At 40.5% G+C, this 21,369-nt stretch overlaps 1 protein-coding gene across 7 annotated transcripts in view; it reads left to right on the forward strand.

Annotated features, from left to right (window-relative positions):
- The window catches only part of baalcb (BAALC binder of MAP3K1 and KLF4 b), a 72,333-nt gene that overhangs the window by 11,331 nt on the left and 39,633 nt on the right, over positions 1 to 21,369 (forward strand). For all 7 annotated transcript variants that reach the window (XM_079642771.1, XM_079642772.1, XM_079642775.1 and 4 more), the window contains one exon: positions 11,112 to 11,159. The gene's annotated coding sequence lies outside the window, so the exon portion shown is untranslated. The remainder of the gene's footprint in view (positions 1 to 11,111; positions 11,160 to 21,369) is intronic.

Consider the following 21,369-nt stretch of genomic DNA (forward strand, 5'->3'; position numbering starts at 1 on the left):
TGTTTCTCAAAGTACAGGTCAGATTTGTATCTCACCATACGATATAAATCTGTCGTAATGGGAGACTTTTTCCTTGTTACCTCGTATCTCATCTTTGTTCTGATTTGCACTCACTATCATTGAATTTATTGGCCAGTCCTTTTAGAGCAATTTCCAAATAGCTTCCAGCAAAGAATCTAAAATCCAACAACAAGAATCTAAAGGGAACATTTTTCACCTAGGACTGTTATTGTTTTGGTTTGTTGGTTTGTTAGTCTGATGTCCGCAGAATTATGGGAAAACTAGCAGCCCAATTGAATGAAACGGGTACATTGGAGAGCAAAACCTAATCACTGCGCAGAGACACGTAGTATCAGTCACTTATGTAAATGGTCTGCGTTCTCGCAGTGCCTTTCTAGTTGGGAGCGTGTTTAGCTTCCAATGTGAGGGCGAAACTGTACTCTTTATTTAATACAAAAAAAACAGTCTTGATGGCAGTTAATATTTCTACCTTTTTTAATTTAACAAGTTCAAATGACCTAAGGCTAATTTGACTTTATCCTGATTAAGGTGTTCATGCCAATCTGCTCTTAATTATGAACGTTTTTTCTCTGAAACAGATCCAGTTGAAAAGATGATGTCTATTCTCTCTTCCTTGTAATATTCAGAGCTATTAAAAAGGTCATATTTTCCAGTCATATGGGAACATGACATTTCCTACTTGATTTTGATGGCTGCAGTCAACACTGAACAGTTTATCCATTATTCTGACTGCCATATTTGTCGGGCATGAAAGTAATAACAGCTTTTATTAAGTGGACTTTGCGCTTTACAGAGCACAGGACATTAGCCTGTACAGATAAATCTTGTGCCGTTAATCGATAACTGATTTATTTTGCATCTTAAACAAGGACAGAATGTCAGCAGATGTTCACTTGCCAAAAAACACTCATCAAGTTAAAGTCACTCTACTGTTGTGATTGTAGAGGACACATTGCTAAGCTCAAATAATGAAACATCAAGAGGTCTATGGGAGTATGTGCTTGGACTCTTGTTGCTGAACCCAAAGTTTACAATCACCTTGAAGTTTGTCCAGTTTTTTTGTTCACCTAGGTGACATGAAATGGCTTTGATGCAAAGTAATAGACGGACACGGGAAGGTTATCTCCTTCTGAAACACATGGCATTCCTGTAAGTTAAGGGCATCCTCTCAGGGACGACAGAGCATGTGCTCCGCTGTCACATGTGCTGAGGAATGCCAAATATAGTTTTGGACTGCAGAGCCTTGAGAGAGGCAATCTCCTGCAAAATAATCACATGATGGCAGACCTGTAAATGTCTGTGAATCACTGCCTCGTAAATCTCTTAACTTCAGAGGGGGGAAGGAGAATTAGGTTCTATCTCATGAGTGACATGCCAATTATTCTTCCCTCCCACCTACACCTGTTTTATGACGTGGCTACTTGCCGTAAACACCGCCAACCAACAGCTATCGCAGACATCTTGAATCAAGGCCTAAACACTTCTTTTTTTTACCACGGCACAGACTTGATTGATGTACAGTCCACCTTTCCTCCTCACCTGGGGCCAGGATTACTCTTGATCTGAATAATTCATTCAACTTGTTTGTAATCTTCATCACTCTAACTTTGAGGCTCGGGCTGCTGTTAAATTGGAAAATAGCCAGTTGCTGGACACTCATTTCTTTCCTCTGACATGTGGACAGCTGTGATTACAATTAGAGGTAATTGCTTCTTTTTAAAATGTGTGTGGGAGGCTGTCGATATTGACCGGCAGACGTGTCATCAAGGCCGCATCACAGTCGGTCAGTGAGGTGACTGGTGTCTTAGCAACACACCACATCAAAACTGCCCCCTGTTTAAAAAATGCTGCTGTTTGCAGTTTGCTGTAGGTATGCTTAGCTGTCATTTTGTTTGTACTGCTGGCAAGGGAAATGCAATTCACCAAGGGGAAATTAAGCGACTTAATACGCTGAACCTTGCCAAACAAAACTCTTGCCTTTATTCATCCGGGATGCAATCCTGACATCAATTTAAGCAGTCCTTTCAAAGCTTTTTAGGAGCAGTTGATTGCGAGCACTTTTTAAATGTGTCAGCTCCAATAATAATTAGATGCTAAGGTGGAAAATTGGCAACAGAGACTTTAAAAAACAAAATGTAATTATGCAACACAAATTCAAAAATATTCTTCTTGTTCACTCTCATTTCGCTCAATAGTAATCCCCCCTGAAGGAGCTGTTTTCTGTTATTGATCAGTTGTATAATGTTTCGTGGCTATGACATAACTAACTGCTTGAATCGGAGAAAAGCCATTCAGGATGAACTGAAGTATTATTAACATGTTGATGATCGCATATTTTATCCCCCCGCCCACATTTCTGCTGAGACAATAATCAATGGCTTAACCAGAGGAGTCATATATTACACGACAATCAATTGGTGTGTACCCTCAATCAGTATCACCATTATAAATATATATTGTAGAGAGATACCTAAACAAACAGCCGTGGCTTTTAAGATATCTATGGCGAAATAAGAATCTTATCGTCTCTTACCTGTAATCACATGATGTGAATTCCCTGAAGAAACAGCTTTTTAGTATACATGTCTAACATGTGCTCTCAAGGCTCCTGGGAGATGACGGCTATTCTACCTAGCTTCTACTCCGTCATTCAATTACTGTAACAGATGAAACACTGTCCAATATCCAGCCACTGCTATAGTCAGTATTAATCAGAGGCCCAGGTCGACAGAGAGAGAATCATCTGTATTCTCAACTGCCTTTTCAAAAGCATCCCCCTCTATGTAATTCAATACACAGACAGTGGCGCACCTACAGTATAACCTTGCCAAAGGGATTGTAATATCAACATTTACAGGAAGTACCCTGAAGTCTGTCAAATACAATCTCAGGATATGGGAGACTTCCGTTGCTGAGGATAAACCCATAAACAACTCTATTAACTTGAACACCACTAGGGATGAAGAGTCTGTTTTTTAGATTGTTTCATAGTTTTATAAAACGATGTAATTGAAAGATTTAAATTCTTTCCATTCCTTTTTTGTTGCACATATTTCCATTTTATGTGGTTAAGAAGTCTTGAAAACAAAAAGTTTGCACCACACAATACTTTATTTTTATTTACAGTTTATTTCTGGGACAGGTTGAAAAATACGCTTCACCACCTGTCTTCACAACCATCTCACCGACAACCCATCAAATCAGTAATGCCACGGTGACATGAACAGAAGAGGGCCGTTTAGCACCAAGGTCAGGCCCCAGCCTTGAGTCACATCTGCAGACCCCCCGGCTAACACGTATAATTCTTCTGCCAGAGGCCATGATTTAAGACCAAACTGTCCCTGCAATTCAGAAAAGTGCCAGGAATACTTATGACCACAGGAGATGCTGACCCAATGTCTGTAGTGCTGGATACCTCAAAATATAAGGTGCAGTACAACAATGTGTTGTTACAAGTATTGGCAATTTAGTTAGAATAGTTGTGCCTGTTTTACTGCTGACCTGAGATAATGATGATGAAGATGGCTTGTGTCTTAGTGGACGCGCACGTTTGCACGGCCTTTTTCCGTGACCTGCATGTCTGACGATGTCTATGAAGATAAATTAGCAACCTTGTAACCCTGACAGCAGCCAGTCATCACTTGTTAGTGTGAAGCTTATCCCCCCACACGTCCATGGTTCACATCAAAGATTCTACTGAAGCCCATCAGTTAATCACAGGTTGGTGGTCAGAAAAACATATTAGCTCACTCACACAAAGTAACCTGTAATCAAATAATCAACACATAGCAGCATGTAGCTTAAAAGCATGCAGCATGCAAATTAAAAAGGAAAAACATTTGCGGTTAGTACAGGAAAAAATATGGTTACATACTTTAAAAGAACACACTGCTATATGCATAAAACAAAAATTTTATGCAAAACTGAGTATCTTTATTATGTCCTGTAACATCTATTAGCAGTCGTTTTTGTGAAACCTAAACCAATGTCTATCAGAAAGATTTCTTACAATCTATAACGTTTTATAAACATAATCTGACATCCCTAATTTGTATACCTGCTGAATGGAGGTTCAATATTGGCTCCCCTTTTATCTCCATTTTGGTCTCCTCCAGAGATAAGGATGCGAAACAATATTCCTTTTTGATCCTCATGATATGTAAACCTTGTTTCTCTCTTACTATAACAAAGTCACATTTGAGGTCACTCGGTGCTGGTCAGATTTTAGTGACAGGCTCTAATTTGGTCATCAATTGCTGATTACTGAATGTACTCGATGGTTGCCGTCGGCTACAGCAGCCTCTCGACAGACTGAATGCACCTGAATACAAATGGGAGGCTTTTGTTAAGGATCTGAATCAATAACTGCCATGGATTTATTGTTTTTCCTTTCTCTTTATGGATGCATATTCCCTTCACTCTAATAACCTCTACACACACACACACACACACACACACACACACACACACACACACACACACACACACACACACACACACACACACACACACACACACACACACACACACACACACACACACACACACACACACACACACACACACACACACACACGCACACACTTTACTTAAGCAGGAACCACCATGCTGAGTCATTTGACATGGCAAGTGTATTAGGGCTGCCAAGTCGACAATGTCAAATAGGGAATGAAGAAGTTCCTGGAGTGTTGCTCTCATTTAATCATATTATAAAGAGTTTCTCAATTAGCAGTTTTAGCTTGTTGCTGAAGAGTCTATTTGTTTTCACTTTTCCTTTAGAAGTGGAGGTGTAAATTGTACTAAATGTTTTGATGAATAAAACAAAACAAGCTGCTGCTTGGATTACAATGATTCAATCCAAAATCCCACAAGGCACACTGCGAGGTTTTGTATTTCTTTCTTTTTATTTGAAAGACAAACAACTGTATTTTATTTAAAGTACATATAAGGTCTATCATAACTTTGGTTAGTATGTCATAATTCTTTAAAAACTTTATATAAAAGGTCAGTTCACCCCCGAGAGACCCAACATATTTTCCCTGATACCTGCACGGCTATTTGTCGATCTGGATTGTTTTGTTATGAGTTTCAGGGTATTGGAAGTATCAGCTGTAGAGATGTCTGCTTTTTCTCCAGTTTAATGGAACTAGAAAGCACTCGGCTTGTGGTTCTCAAAGTACCAAAGAAATGCAATTGGAAAAACTCAACAGCAATGTCTCTTTCCAGAAATCCTGTCCCTGTTATTCGCGATAATCCAATTAATAAACAATTTCCCTTAACACAAAGTCTTTTTTAGTGCTTTGAACACCAACAACTGGATGCCATCTAGTTCTGTTAAATCTAGAGGGAACAGACCTCATACGGTTCATATATCCAACACTCAGAAAATAAAGCCAAAACCATATAGATTGATAAATAGCACTACGGCTACGGAGGGAAAATACGCGTTTTTGATATCATATTTAGTTTTTATGGGTTAATGTGGATTCTTTAAAATAAACTATTATATTGTTATCAGATTTTTTTTAACTCTTACACGTCAATATCAGTATGGGGCTCAATTATCCAGTATTGCTTGACATACTGCTTAGTCTTTCTTTTTTTTTTTTTACAAACAAGACGGAACAAAACTCATGCAAAGTTACATTATTTTACACAGCAGGTTGCAGTTTGTTTGGAGTGGAGACGCACAGTGCATGCAGCGGCCACACTTACTCACACTTATTGTTGACAGTTCATTCCTATTCTTTCTCCCAACTTCTTTGTTGTGGAGAATCAATTTGAACCAGCCGTCTTCATGTTCCAGCAGGCTTGTAGAAATGAGAATAAATAAACATATTCAAGGTGACAGCCTGCTTGCCTGTCTCTGAGAGCAGCGGCTATGCTTGGATTGAACTGGCCACTGGCAAATGAGACTGGTGCTCAAACAGCAGAGGCCCCTGATTGGATGACAGATTGGAACCGAAGCGTATTTCTTTCTCTTCTTGCTCTGAAGCCATGTCTTCACTCCCCGACCCGATGCCACAGAGTATCCCACTCCCGTCTTTCACAGTTATATTCTATTTAAAAACTTGATTGTACTCATCATTAGAGGAGCGTACTACTAATGTAGGCAGCATTTACATAAATATAAGGAAAATCTAATATGTCATTCAAACCCATTCCTGTATGTCCTCTACAACATACTAGTAAAAATAGCTTGACCTTGTCATGTGTCACTCAGTTTAGTGTTTCTGAAGGTAATCTATGTATTGATCTCTGTGCTACTTGATGAATGTTGTAAGCCTATACATGGGTGTTGAAGGTCAATAATGACATTCCACTGAATGACTTCTTAATGGTGCAGACTTTACTCGGTGTCATTCGTCTACTGGTTCCTTTGTTAAAACTGGGACAAGAGTGATTGCGTTATGTTGTTTCTGTACTGTATGATGAAAGATATGCTGGCGATGAGGTTTCATGTCTATCTGAACCTAAATGGAAATAGATGCAAGAAGAAGTTTTAACTTAGTAGATCTGTGAGAATGAAACATTAAGATCATTGTTATCCTTGATCTTATTAGACAACTATATTCATAAGACTTATTAAAACAAATGTTTTTTAGAAGAATAAGATTTGTAAAAATGACGATTTCAATGAACATAAACCATTTAATTTAATTCTGCTGGAACAAAGACACTGTTTCCTCGAGAGTGAGCTCACAGATTTGTCTTTATTTTTAGTTGACAGCCTCAAAAGGAAGTATTTCTGTTCTCACTTCAATGCCACTGAGCTGTTAAGCGGCCAGCGGAGGCCAATTTCCCAAACCAATGACGTGATATCATCCTTCCGCTGAATTAGGTAATAACCCCATTTGAATTAAATTACCTGAATTGAAGAATTGATTGCTACCCACAGGATGATATAGCTTTCACTGTTGTTGAATGAAAATGGTTCTGTGGAGCAAAAGCAAAGGCTGCTGAGCTGTACATAATCATTCATAGCTCACTCATAAAATGGGCTGGCACTGCAGTATTAAAGAAATTAATTTGAGAAGGCACAGTTTCAGGCAATATTTCGCTGATACAGACCATATAAAATATACAATTTACTATATACCAATTTGACTAAATTGTAAAATATCAGACTTGATTTCACAACTATTCTAAACATGTTGGCATTGTATTAAACCTAGATGTGTAAAACCTAAATTACAATCATTATGACATATTTCATAATTTGTCAGAATTGGCTCGCTATTGTTCTTATGAGCTTTTTCCAGGAACCACGCTCTTTCATACCAAGGCCAGGAAGCCGTTTTAATAAAAATGTGGGTCATATTATTGATTATTGGATGATAATTGGTTTAAATCAGGGGTCGGCAACCTTTTTGATATGAAGTGCCATTTAAAAAACAAAAATGTTATCAGCGTGCCAACGATCGAGAATTATCAACGGGGGGGGGGGGGGGGTTGAGGAGCTTGACGCTCGTCAACTATCAGCAGGAGGGCGGGGGAGCCTCGCTGCGGGGAAGCAGTGTGTGGACCTGTCAGCGCAACTTACATGATGCCAAATTTAACATACACATTTAAATAATTGGTTTAAATGGCATAATAATAAGGACGATCGTCCGTTCTGTGATTCTCCAGAACACACAAGTTATGATATTAGGGTCATGCAGAGTGAGATGAGATCACTGTCCCTTTAAGAGAGAGAGAGAGGGGTGCGGCTTGTGTGTTTTTGAATGCTAGAGCGACAGTGATGGAACGTGTGTATGTTTCTGGAAGTGAAACGGGAAAGCAGAAAAACAGAGGTCTGTGATGTATTTTGTGAAACAGAAGAACAGCTAAATAAATGCAACGTCCTCCCAAGAAGAGCTCGCCTCTCTCCAGTCATTTAAGCTAAAGTGGGTTATTGAACCTGAAGCTTGTTGCTTCTGCCCTCCTCGACTACGGTCTGGGAGCCGACAGGAAAGTCCAACACACAGATGGCCAGTCCGCCCCTTTGTAGCATATTATTTCGATGAGAGATGAGCAGATCGCCACTGGGCTTTCAACTAAATAAACACAGCCACGCAAAAACTGCGTCATTTGTACAGCTCCTTATGGGTACTGAAATTAGTGAAGTGCTTTCCTCCGTGGTGAAACGATCAGCACTGCACCACGGAGGAAAGTGGCAGAAAGTCACCTGGAGATAAAGAGAGCGGGGCTGCGTTGCGTGCATGGCTTCCTTCTGCAGGTAACGGGGAGATGCGCTCTGGCGGCGGTCTCGCGTTCAGGATCCGAAAATTAATTTAAATATTTTGCACACTTATTCCACTTATTCCTAGTGTGCCACTGGTTACGGTGCCGCGTGCCAATGCTGGCACGCGTGCCAGGGGTTGGCGACCCCTGGTTTAAATAAAGTGTCATAGCTGCTTGCTTTGGGAGACATCTGGCATGTAACGCTAATGAACAATTTAATTAATTTGATCCTAATCACTGTATTTAGTGTTTTCAGACTTAGCCCTACAATAAGGCAGCCTTTAGCACTGATATCTCACAGACATAAAATACAGAGCACACAACTAAGTAAACAAAAAGATGAAAAACAGCCACTACATTGTGGACATCTAGGACAGAAAGAAAGGTGCACTACTTATTACTGCAAGAGCAGCTGATGGTAAGGACTTCAGACAACTTCAATTCAAAACAGACAAGTGCCCTCAGTTTGAGGCTTAATTGAAGGTCATTCCAAGACCAAGGACCATAATAAAAAAGACTCCCTTTTCCAGCCTCAGTCCGCACGGCAGGTACCTGGAACCATATCCAGGCACTGGTTCTGAGGTTGTAAGAGTTACAAACTGGAACAAATCTTGCACATATATACAGTGGAAGCTTACCTAAAATGGCTTTATCCAATAATAAAAACCAACCTCTTGATTGATAGACTGTAAGTGTATGTGAGAGGCAATTGTTTCAGAGATTGCTTGATAGCAGTACAACGAAGAAGAGTCTAACAAAATTCAGCACTTCTATTGCACAGCTGAGACGACCATCCTCCACGGTTATCAGAGTGTGCAAAATTGATTGGATGCAGTCGGAATTCATTCTTACTTCCATTTTGCAGCTATTTTTAGGGAATAGGGTCACTGGAGCTGATGCTAAAATGTATTGTTCCCTTGGTGGCATCAATGTTGTAGCCTGGAAAGTTGTAATTGGATATTTGTTTAGAATAACAGGGCGGGTGACACTGACACTTGAAGATACATTTAACTTGTAGCCTTGTAAACCTGTAGTTATAAAACAATATTATATCAACCTTGTGATATGAGACAATGTATAGATTTAGGTTTTCAGTATTGCATTTCCTGGTTTTAAAGGTTGCATTACAATAAAGTTACAACAAGTATATATAAAAACTGTATAGAAACAGGAGTTAAGATCTCCAGCCATAAACAGTATATCAAGGGGACCTTGAATTGAGATTTAATGTTGTTGTTTTTTTGTCAAACCTTTGTAACCAAGGTGATGAAAGATGCCTTCCAGGCGTGTTTATCAAAATTCAATTATCAGGGTAATTTTTTTAAATTACAACTACATCTTGGTCATTAACAAATCCGGAATCTATGATTATGCAAACTTTTTATAATTCACTGAAAAGTCCATTCTCAGTGTGTACATTGTGCACTGAAGGCTTCAATGTTCACCATAAGAATTTGTTTAAGTTGCATGTTGGTCACGGAGGGGTTTCTAAAGTAGGAATCATGAACTAAGAAATAATGCTTGTAAATACCTGATGATGGGCACAGAGAAACTTTCGAGTACAAACAAAGCAAAAAGACCAAAATTTATCATACAGGGTCATTCCTTTTTTTAGGAACCGCTATTTGTGCCATTTACCAGTTTACAACTTTAGATCTTAATTATATTTTATTACCTGAATAATATAAAGACATGGAAAACTGGAAGGATGTTTGTATTTGGTGTGAAAAATATCCTCTCTTCTGCATATTGGAGGTTAGGAGGTGGACAAAACAAGCAGTTGTTTTCCCTTGACAGTAATTATGCTCCCTGCATGATCAGTCACAGTGAGTTGATGGCCGAACCCACACAATAACATTGAGGTTGATTGAGGTACCCATTTCCTCGGGGATCCAATTATTAATTATTGTCTGTCTGGAAAACTTGGAAGGGTTCAGATTTCATAGTTTCCTGTGACCTCGTGGGCTGATTGGCGGCTGGCTGACGGCGGCTGTTGCTGGTGTGTTAAGTGTGGCCGCTGGGTTTCATGCTAGTTGATGTGTTCGGGGTAGAGACTTGTGACAGGCGCTGACAGAGCACCTGTGCCGACACACTCGACAACCATTATTCACAGCTGTCTCACCATCACATCCGCAAAAGTGGCAGTATACAGCCTAAAAAGACATGGTTGTTGTACTGCTGAGTTAGTACAAGTATGGATTCTGTGGATTCATGGTAAGAGAGAGACAATTATGAAGCACATTATTTGAAAAGGATGTCATCATCTTTTCTACAAAGAGTCTAATTAAGCCTCACACAGCCCATAATATCAGCTTCTCTCATATGGAAGACTGAAGTCTATTTTCTCTCTCTGTTATTAATTTGATATTGACCAGTAGAAATTATTTCTGTCACCATTTTTAATTAAAGACGCCAATTGTTTTTCCCCCCATTATTATTGCTGTGGACCAAATAATGACCATGATGTTTTTATCTCTTGTTGTGCTTGCACTAGCATGGGGATGACATTATACTTTAAACGTTTCCTAGCAAGTGACTTTTGGTGCCTTTTGAAAGTGGATTCATTAGTTTTAACCCATGATGAAGATCCCTCACTTCCCCAGACTAAGTCATTTCATTCAAACTACAGTAATTAACTCAACGTAGCCTAAACATAACCCTAGAGCTAATATATTAAGGTAAAAATACACCAATAGAAAAGTTAAGTCTGACAGGAAACCTAAATGATCCAGGTTTCAAATAAATGCATTACATACATTTGTAAAACCAAAACAATACACACTGCATGCTTTTGAGGGATGTTAATGTTGAAGCATAATTGTATTTGTGTACCATTATCAATCATATAAATCATTTGTGTTTTCCAGCTACAACTACACCAGCTGACGTAGAGACGATGGATGAGTGTTTTGGAGGTGAGTCATCATCACTGTTGTTCTGGTCGTGTGTTTTTTTTCTTTGCCTTTGACACCAACACAGACCTTTTGAATTAGTACATGGCATATTTTGCTGACTAATTTTGTTCCTCTGTCACTTGTGTATACGACCTAATGATGGAGGCAGATGTTAATTTGGAAGTTCCACTGAGTTGTATCGGAGCAGAAGCTATTGTGATAATTACCATCTGTTGAGGATCATACCAGTACGTTGATATTTTTGTTTGGAAAATCCCAATGGGGTTCCCACTGCAAATTTCAATATCAAATGTGGATATACACATTGACCAAATGTTGTCACGATTCTCATGTTATGTCACGTTTATAGTTTTGTAGGTTTGGGTGTTTTTGCTGTTTTCCATGTCATGTTTTCCTTTGGGTTATTGTCTGGTCATTAGTTTCCCTGGTGTGTCTAATTGTCTGATTATGTTCACCTGGGCCCCTGTGTTTTCTCCTCCCTCCTCACCTGTGTCTTGTTGTGTGATTGAGTCTTGTGTGTATTTAAGTTCTGGGTTGTCTGTCTGTCTTGGTCGGTTCGTCTTGTTCCCTGACTAGTTCTGCGGTGAGTGTTCTGTTTGTCATTGTTCATATATATATCATAGCCTTGAAATAAAGGAAGTTTCAGTTTATATCTGCATTTGGGTCCTGCTTGTTTCACAAACCGTGACAAATGTTCTTATAGAGAAAATGGAAATATTGTTGTTAAAATAAAGTCTGGGTCTTTTTGCAAATGTCTGCTGACAATAACTATTAATCCAATGATATAACTAGAAGAAAAAATACCATATTGGAAACAAATGTAGCTTTTGTTTGACCTATTTGCAATATGTGTGACCTTCTTGATATCTCACCTGGTTCTGAGCATACAAGAAGACAAGATGTCACATGACTGGTTTGTGTGGAACAGGAGGTGCTGCCTGTAATCCACTTTTTTCTACTTTGTTCTCTTCTGTCTTCCATGATGCTCATGCAAAACGTAGCACATTTTCTAAAAAATGTGCTACATCTATCATATAGCATGTGTCTAGATAAGATGGGAAAGATGTCACTGCGATATCTGCTGTGACTTTCAATGAAGTGGCAGCATTCAAAACGTTTGCATCTGAACTCTCAACTGCCAAGTATGATTCAAGCTGCCATCATAATGACAATACAAGGTTTTAAGGTGTTGTTATAGAAGAGGAAATGGAGGCCATTAGTGGATGTGCTCCCCCTCATAATGGGCTCCAGTTACTTCCTAGTCTTGTGGCTGTCATGTAGCCCTTTCTTTGATCTCTACTCAGTGTTTGCACTGGACACTCTAATTGGCTTGTAATGGGCTTCGGCTTTGATCCTGTCCTGAAGGCACACCGGCTTCTTATTTCAACAAGAAATTAAATAACAAACTCCTCAGTGCCACATATTTTATCATGAGTGTATGTGTACCTTGTAGGTGATCATACCCATTGTCAGATAGGCACCAATCAAACACAAAGTTTTGAGGAGGAAGATAAAGCCTCTTCTCCTCCTGCGGATGAGGGTTGATTGTGGACGGTCTTTCAGACACTCATATGGTTTCAGCCCCCCCTCACACTGCCCTGCCACAAGCTGGGTACATATGCCCACTTCTGGCCGTGGGGAAAAACATTATTCATCCTTTATTGGAACTGTTAAACAATGCATTGTCTTGGAGTGGCTCATAAACTATAAAAAGTTTACAGGTTGACAGACTTTGCCACACTTGTAAGTCATCCTCCATCCCTTGCCTGTTGCAGTGAGCATTAGCCATTAACCTAATTAACCATGAACTGCCACATTTCAGATCTGAGATTCTTGCTCCTACTTCTGGGAAGTGAAGAGGCAGGAAGCAGATAAACCTCTGGTCCGTCTCATACAACATTTGAAATATAGACAAAATGCCAGACTGCAAATCTTTATCTGAACAAACATCTTTAAGAGAGAGGGAGAACCACAACAAAACCAATACTAAGCATTATTGATGCAGCTACAACTAACTTTTTTTCGACAAATCTTGAAAGTGTCCACATACATTTAAGGAATCAGTACCTGCAAATCCACAATTGACAGGAGGAGTATAACCTTCTCTTTAAGATGTACTCTATTAGAGGGGTACAGTACACAACTGCCTTCACTGCAGCTGTAAAGAGCAATACAATGCTATTCATCTCCTTTGTTACTGTTTAAAATCAGCCAACGTTTTGATATAAATCAAACGGTGAGTGTGAAAGTTATCTATTGCAATGAAAAGTGAGGCACTGAGATCAAATGCATCTGTTGGCTTCAAAGCACAGGTGGTGAATACAAAATGGCTGCTATTTATGTATTTCATTATTTCTTTCTTGAAATATTTATCAAAGAAAAACATGTTTTGTTTCTGTTAAAGTTCAGGACATTGTCACATCTTTTAATCAAGCTTTCCAAAAATAATGAATAAATGACAGCCTCATTTAAAAAACATAATAAACATTGCAAAAAAAACACAATATACAATAGTGATAGAGTACTACAAGTACATTATTATGGAGCATTTTTACTTTACACGACACTGTTCAACACTTAATTCTGCTTCACTCTTTAACTAAACAACCGCGGATGTCTTGAAAGACTCTTTCGCTAAAGATGTTTGAAGACATCCGCGTTCTTGTGACACGTAAATACTATGCTTCCTATGTTTTGGTGCGGACTGCGTTCACACCAGCAATGAACCGCTCCAGAGTTCGCAAGCAAGCGTTCCGAGACCACCTATTGTAGCGGACCAGAGTTCGGTTGTTTAGTTCACTTAAGAGGTCTCGGACTGTGCTCACATCGACCCAAATGAACCGCACCAAGCGGCTAAACGCACCAGGGTTCGATTCAACCGGACTATAAAAGGCTGGTGTGAACGCACAGCACATAGTGGGAAATTAAGCAAAGCAGTTGTACAGTTTCAGATCTTGATTCATATATTTTAAATGTTCTTATTTATGTATACCAATGGACTGTGTCTTACACACTGCAAGAGGATCCCCAGATATACATTAAATATAAATAAAAAGTGAGAGTTCATAAGGAATAAGTCACCTGCCAATCATACGAGGAGCTAATCTGAAAAAGTCACAGTCACAATGTCTGGCTGTCACATATGAAGTGTCTCAGAATGTGTGACTAAAGTCTCTCTCTGAAAGTAGGCAGGCTCAACAGATAATAACATCTTTTGTCCTTTTGTCAGATTTAGATTGTCAGATACAGTGCCCACTTTATCTTTAGAAAACATACGGACGAGCTTGTTTTGTGTTCTCAAGCACACTGGCTCAGGTAAAGTGGAAAGCAAAGTCCGAGCACAGACACCGACTGATAAGAGAATCTGTTTTTATGGACCTATTCCCACATCCACAGTATCTTCTGAAAATGGATCAGATTCATCTCAAAGGTAGGATCTACGCTATAGCTTATTTGTCAGGATGTGAAGAACAATTACATGTAAGCTCCTTGTGAGTGTATAATGTCACTAAAATATTAAGTGGGAGGAAAACTCAACTGGAAGTGTAGACTTAATCTAATGTCTGGTAAAATATTCTCGCCAAATGTGTAACTATCTCTCTTAATGAGTTTTGCATTGCTACAACTTGAATGTTGCAAGACATTAAAATATCTTTGATGATGCCTGACGCCGCCCACAGTTTAGGATCCAAGTCAAGGAGTCAAACTAACGACCGTCCCCTAGGAAAGTGCGCTTTGACGTTGTAAGATGAGTAGCAACATTTTTAACACAGAACTTAAATTAAATGTTTAGGTTATCTGGAAGGAAATCTGTCAAATCTTGGAGAAGTGGTGTTGCTGAGTTGTACAGCTTTAACTATATCCATTGCCAATGCATTAGTGTTGAAGTGATTTAGTCTCAATGATGCCCAAGTTCAGTATGAGACACACTGCCCTGATTTATAGAGATGGTTTTGAAAGACGCTGGTGGTTTCAATTGGCAAACTCTGGGGCTGAAAAGTGAAGCTAATGCGGGGATCCTTAAACCTGCATTCTTACTAATAACATGGTGGCGACTCCACTTGTTGTTAAGGAAGTCATATTCTATAGAATTCTATGACAACATGACACTTTACTTTATATCCTCAGTAAACATTGATCTAATGAGTAAATGGCCTCAATCGATAGATCAAATCTTGAATAGAGCATGATCTTCCATTGATAAATGATGTACCAATTTAGAGTGCAATAGACTACAAAGCTGAGGTTGCTTTAGCGTGAGGCTACCCTGCTGTGATTCACAGATCGCTACTTGGGTGTTGTTTGGTTTGGTTGATGTCCGATTTTACGTCTTAAACTTAATCCCTTTCACAGTGTGAATTTAGAGTTCACATTTTTGTTGCCTTAAATTGTCATGTTCAGGATTTAGTTGTAGACTACTCCAACCTCTCATGTCACTTCTGGTTCCAAAAAACTAGATGACGACAGCCGATATACCGTACCTGAGGCATGAAAAGGGTTAAATTGTAGTAAAGTCTAGTTATATTCAGCCTACTGTCAATACAACTAAAGCTTTAATATTTGCACTACTGAAATATCCAAATAACATGTTTATTGAAGAAAAGGAGACATGCTAAGTATGTAATTATTTAGCTCCTAGTTCAGGTAGAACATGTGTGCTCCTCCATCTCCAACACAGCAGGCCACAGTGTAATACCCCGAGGGCAGTGTTTGGTCAGTCAGCTCGAACAATGTACAGAATGCTTTCCCACTGAGACCCACTGTGACCAATAGATAGATCACAACCAGAACAATAAGCCTGAGCATGTTTATGAGAGAGGGTCTTAAGATCAGTGCCCTTTCAAAGCAGCTTTAGTTTGCCCCCAGCGGGCAATCGAAGGGAATTGGATGTCATTCTTTTTCTTAGAAAAAAACCCGCCTGTTTTGGAGAGTTAAAGCTTTGTGGGCAAACAGTCAAATCTGCAGCTGCACTGAATGGAGTTCCCCTTTCCACAATGGGGATTATGGTGTGATAAAGCTGCTATAACACACATTGTTCTGGGGGTGGATGCAATATATAACAGGCTTTGTGATGTATCAGGATGAAACGGAATGATGCAGAGTATCTTCCGCTAAAGGGCCTGACTTAGAGACTTGCTATGATATACGCTGAATCCAATGACAGACTATCTTTGTCGGAGCAATCTGATTTTGCATGTCTGTATATTTGTACTGAATACACTGCTGTATCTGTTAAATACAAATGAGTCATCTAGAGAATCCCATAGTCACTGTTACTAAAATTGGCAAGGTTTATTTTCTGGCATGACACATTTACAGTGGCTTTACGTTTGAAATCCAGCTAGCGTATTAGATAACATCCACGGTAGTCTTTCATACATACCTAGAGACAAACCTGCATGAAATTGTGCTAATGGACGCCAGCATCCTTAGGTTGGCTTTGTAGTCGTTTAAACATACTGCAGGCATGTTGTACAATCGCCAAATCATTCACACCCAGTTCCACTTAGCACATTTTTTTTGTATCTGACTAGAAACTCTACATTTGAAGTGTCTAAATTGATTTCTGCAGTGAAATAACAATGCCACAATGTAACAGTTATTCAAAATGTTGAATTTATAGCCATTTACTGTCACGGGGGAATTTCTTGTGTTTTTCTAAGTGACCCAGCATGACCTACTTTATTATTTTCAAAGGCTTTCTATTTTGAGAATAATACAAAAATATTTGAATGTCAGGAAACTCAAATATGTTGGAATGTATAGGGAAGAAGTCAGCCCTTCAATCTAAACTTATTGGTATTCATGTTATTTTGATCGAAATACTTCAGAGATACCAAATTTATAATCGCAATGGTAATATTTTTGATATTTTAAGTTGGCAATATCTATTACATCAGTTGTGGATACAGAATCAATGCGTGACATCTCCCACTTTTTACACAGTTTTGAGAGCAAAAACATGATGGTTATTAAATCATGTCAATATCATGGTCTAACCAGTTGAGATGATTACATTACATTACATTACATTGCATTTAGCTGACGCTTTTAACCAAAGCGACTTACAATAAGTGCGTTCGACCGACAAAATACAAACTTGAAGAAAACAGAATCATATAAGTACATCAGGTTTCATAGAGCTAAAACATTTCAAGTGCTACTCAACTGGCTTTAGATAAGCCAGTCCTTTATTAGTATATAAGTGCTTTGTTAATAGTTCTATCGCTCAAAGTGGAGTCGAAAGAGATGAGTTTTCAGTCTGCGCCAGAAGATGTGTAAGCTTTCTGCTGTCCTGATTTCAATGGGGAGCTCATTCCACCATTTTGGTGCCACGATAGCAAACCCACGTGTTTTTGCTGATAGGAACTTGGGTCCCCCTCGCAGTGAGGGTGCAGCGAGCTGTTTGGCTGATGCAGAGCAGAGTGCACGTGCTGGGGTGTACGGTTTAACCATGTCCTGGATGTAGGAAGGGCCAGATCCATTCAATGCATGGTACGCAATACCAGTGTCTTGAAGTGGATTCTAGCAGTTACCGGAAGCCAGTGAAGGGAGCAGAGGAGCGGCGTGGTGTGGGGAAATGTTGGAAGGTTGAAGACCAGACGAGCCGCTACATTCTGGATGAGCTGCAGAGGTCGGATGGCACATGCAGGTAGACAGGCCAGGAGGGAGTTGCAGTAGTCTAGGCGTGAGATGATAAGGGTCTGGACCAGAACCTGCGTCGCTTTCTGGGTCAGGAGGGGACGTATCCTCCTGATGTTGTAAAGAGTGTATCTGCAGGAGCGGATTGTAGCAGCGATGTTTGCAATGAAGGACAGTTTGTTATCTAGGGTCACACCCAGATTCCTTGCAGTCTGAGTCGGGGAAACAATCGAGGTGCCGATGTTGATTGTTAGGTCAAGAGTGGGACAATCTTTTCCCGGAAGGAAAAGCAGTTCAGTCTTGTCAAAGTTGAGCTTGAGGTGGTCAGCAGACATCCACTGAGAGATGTCAGCTAGACAAGCAGAGATGCGTGCGATGACCTGGGTCTCTGAGCGGGGAAAGGACAGAATTAATTGGGTGTCGTCAGCGTAGCAGTGGTATGAAAAACCATGCGGGCTAATGACTGATCCGAGCGAGTTTGTGTACGAGGAGAAGAGGAGGGGACCAAGAACAGAGCCCTGAGGGACCCCTGTAGTTAATTGACAAGGGTCTGACTCCGACCCTCTCCAAGTTACCCTGTAGGTGCGATCTTTGAGGTATGAGATGAGGAGGGAAAGTGCAGAGCCTGAAACTCCAAGTTCTTGGAGAGTGCGAAGGAGGATCTGATGGTTCACCGTGTCGAATGCAGCAGACAGGTCCAACAGGATGATGACAGAGGAGAGGGATGCTGCTTTAGCAGTGTGCAGTTCGTCAGAGACAGCAAGGAGGGCAGTTTCTGTTGAGTGACCTGCCTTGAAACCAGACTGGTGCGGATCCAGAAGGTTGTTCTGATGGAGATAACAGGAGAGTTGTTTAAAGACAGTGCGTTCAAGTGTTTTAGACAGGAACGGGAGGAGAGAGACAGGCCTGTAGTTTATAACATCAGACGGGTTGAGAGTGGGTTTCTTTAGGAGAGGGTTCACTCTTGCCTCCTTGAGACTGTTTGGAAAGTGACCAGAAGTTAGAGAAGTGTTGATGAAATGGGTGAGAAACAGTAGAATATCAGGAGCGATAGTCTGAAGGAGGTTTGAGGGGATAGGGTCCAGAGGACAGGTGGTAGGACGGGCAGAGGTAATGAGGGTAAGAACCTCACTTGGAGAGAGAGGGGAGAAGGAGGTCAGTGTGTGGGTGAAAGGAGGGTCTGGTGACCCAGTGGTGAGTAAAGGTGAGTCAGAAAAAGAAGACCGAATATCATCAACCTTTTTTCAAAGTGGTTAACAAAGTCGCTTGACAGAAGGGAGGAGGGGGAAGGGGCTTTGGGGGGGTCGGAAGATTGGATCTTATCTTGAAAGTAAATGGTTTTTTCCTGAGAGTTCAAAGCAGAGAAAGAGGAGAGGAGAGCCTGATAGGTTAGGAGGTCGTCATGGTGTTTGGATTTCCACCGTTTCCGCTCTGCTGCCCGAAGGATGGTTCTATTAGCACGTAGTGCTTCATTTAGCCAGGGAGCAGGAGGGGACTGACGAGCCTGCCGAGATGTGAGAGGACAGAGAGAGTCCAGAGAGGATGAGAGTAGAGAGGAGAGTTTCTGCAGCAGAGTTTGGAGGCAGGAGTTGGAACGAGTCAGAGGAAGGGAGGGGTGACAGCACCGATGAGGTAAGAGTAGAGGGGGAGAGGGAACGAAGGTTACGGCGGACAGGTGCAGAATTAGAAGAGATTAGTTTGTTATGTTTGGAAAGGGGTAGAGAGAATGAAATGAAGAAGTGATCGGATGTGTTTAGCGGGTTTACAGAGAGGTTAGAAGTAGAGCAGTTCCTTGAGAATATGAGATCAAGGACATTGCCAGCGTTATGAGTTGGTGGGGATGGAGACAGTGAGAAAGCAAAGCTGGTTAACAGAGATGTTAGTTCAGATATCTTCCCTGTCTGGAGGTTGAAGTCTCCGAGAAGTACAGCGGGAGGGCCAGTTTCAGGGATGTGTGAGAGGAGATTATCTAATTCCTCCAAGAACTCCCCCAAGGCGCCTGGTGGACGGTAGAGAACAACAATGGTTAATTGTATAGGATGGGTTACTTTGACGGCATGGAATTCAAAGGTGGAAGGAATGAAGTTAGGTAGCTTGAAGAGGGAAAAGCTCCATTTGGGAGAGAGCAGGAGACCAGTGCCACCTCCTCTGCCCGTGGGTCTGGGTGTGTGGGTGAAGGAATATGCTGTGGAGAGAGCTGCTGGGGTGGATGTGTTGGATGGAGTAATCCAGGTCTCAGTGAGAGCAAGGAAATCCAGAGACTGCAGGGAAGCGTAGCCAGAGATGAAGTCAGCCTTAGGAACAGCTGACTGGCTGTTCCACAGGCCCCCTGAAACTAGATGTTGGATCTCAGTGGAGCATGTGGGATAGACGAGAGCTGGGTGGTTATATCGATTAGGAGATAGACGGGGCCAGTGATAATTGCGAGAGGACACATAAACAGGAATGGAGAAAATACACATGATTATAGCATGAGGAGCTAGAAAACCAAAATAAATAAATACTAGAGTCACTTAGCTCAATCAAAGTAGGATTTGCCTCCTCTTTGCCTCCCTCGTGACTCCCGCAGGACTCTAATGTCTTTGTCAGTCTCCCGCAGGACTCTAATGTCTTCGTCAGTCTTCGTCTGTCTGACGCTTCTTCTTCTTCTTCTTCTTTAGTGTTTATTGGCGGTTGGCAAACCAAATTTTAGGTGCATTACCGCCACCAACTGGCCTGGAGTATGGACAAGAGACTATGCAGAAAACAATAAACAAAATAAAACAAACAAAAAACAACAAAATAAATAAAACCAAAACTCTAGATTATTTTAAATGTATCAATTTCTCTAAGAAACGTAATAAGCTCACAATACATATTTCCTGATGTTTTCCCTAACAGTCCTGATAGCGAAAAGTCAATGTATTTTGCTTTCTTCAGTGTTTGGAAAAGCACATTTCTCTGAATACTATATTTCCTGCAATGCAGCAAAACATGCTCAACCGTTTCTGGCTGGCTACAGTGTGTACACTTTCCGGTTGGATGCTTTCCTATTACCCTTAATGTATGATTGAGACCTGTGTGACCTATTCTCATCCGAGAAATGACATTTTCCTCCCTTCTTTTAAACCCCACCTTCCTTCCATCACCCACATACCTTTGAATGTTATAAAGATGTCTTCCTGTGTCACTAAGGTCCCAATGATCTTGCCATGTTGTTTGCGCATATATATGTATGAATGTTTTAACCTCCGCTTTGCTGAGCGGAACTTCAATGTCTATATTCTTAATTCTGAGTGTTTGTTTGGCCAGAATATCCACCTGTTCATTACCCTCCACACCAACATGAGCAGAACCCAGATGAAACGAGTTGCTATGCCTTTGATTTGCATTTTATACAAAATTAGAAATATTTCATTTATTATGTCCATTCTAAATGAAGATCTGCCTGATCGTATACTCGATAAAGCTGAATAGCTGTCAGATGCAATTACAGTATTATGTATTCCTTTCTCCTCTATCCATTCCAATGCCAATACCAATGCCAACAACTCTGTGGTGTATACTGACACATGGTCGGTTACCCTTT

The sequence above is a fragment of the Notothenia rossii genome (assembly GCF_949606895.1).
Source record: "Notothenia rossii genome assembly, chromosome: 8".
NCBI lineage: Eukaryota > Metazoa > Chordata > Actinopteri > Perciformes > Nototheniidae > Notothenia > Notothenia rossii.